Here is a 1045-nt window from a genome sequence, read left to right as displayed (position 1 = left end):
TGTTGTTTGACAATAGCTATAGTAGCTTACAGAATTTTTAATGGTTACACGTTCCTTATGAGACTGTTGTTTGACAATAGCTATAGTAGCTTACATAATTCTTAATGGTTACACTTTCCTTATGATACTGTTGTTTGACAATAGCTATAGTAGCTTACTATATTCTTAATGTTTACACGTTCCTTATGAGACTGTTGTTTGACAATAGCTATAGTAGCTTACAGAATTCTTAATGGTTACACGTTCCTTATGAGACTGTTGTTTGACAATAGCTATAGTAGCTTACAGAATTCTTAATGGTTACACGTTCCTTATGAGACTGTTGTTTGACAATAGCTATAGTAGCTTACATAATTCTTAATGGTTACACGTTCCTTATGACTGTTGTTTGACAATAGCTATAGTAGCTTACAGAATTCTTAATGTTTACACGCTCCTTATGCGTGAACTTTATATATACATTATTTAATGTATATGAAACTGGAGAATAACTACTTACCAATCAAAAGACTAGACTGGCGTAGTGACTAACGTGCTGGGCTGTGGATGAGAAGGTCTTAAGGCTCGAGCCACTTGTTGAGTATTCCTAATCCTTCTAGATAGTTTATGAGTGACAGTCAGTTCCACTAATCGGTTAAGAGTAGCCGTTAAGGCGGAGAGTGCTACTAAATAGTTCCCCTCCTTCTGGTCAGAATTTCAAAGAAAGGAAAGACTATGCCTGAACATTGGGGGCCTCTGACGTGGCTGCTTAGCCTATGAGTCGCAAAAAGTGTCGTTTAGGTGAAAACATCAAATACTTATCCATCACCAGTAAAGCTTTCTTGTCCGACTGGCTTTGAAGTGAAGTTCTTGTACAAACTTATCTTTGAAGTATACTAGTTAAATCAAGTTTTGGCATTAATGAATTTTATTTTACTTGGAGTTAATGTAAGAAAATACTGTTATATGGTTGAAAGAAAGAAAGACATTCAACATACTCTATGACGAGGAACCCACTTTGAGACTAATAATGGTTGGAGACGGCTTGAATGGGTAATGAAGAAAA

General features: G+C 35.8%; 1 long non-coding RNA gene across 1 annotated transcript in view; it reads left to right on the top strand.

Annotated features, from left to right (window-relative positions):
* The window catches only part of LOC111085592, a 12448-nt gene that overhangs the window by 1495 nt on the left and 9908 nt on the right, over positions 1–1045 (top strand). Inside the window, exon 2 of the long non-coding RNA XR_002610395.1 lies at positions 645–646. This is a non-coding gene — a long non-coding RNA (uncharacterized LOC111085592). The remainder of the gene's footprint in view (positions 1–644; positions 647–1045) is intronic.

This window comes from Limulus polyphemus, unplaced genomic scaffold (genome assembly GCF_000517525.1).
Source record: "Limulus polyphemus unplaced genomic scaffold, Limulus_polyphemus-2.1.2 Scaffold493, whole genome shotgun sequence".
Taxonomy (NCBI): domain Eukaryota; kingdom Metazoa; phylum Arthropoda; class Merostomata; order Xiphosura; family Limulidae; genus Limulus; species Limulus polyphemus.
Note: the sequence above shows the minus strand (reverse complement) of the source record. Positions and strands in the feature narration are given on the sequence as shown.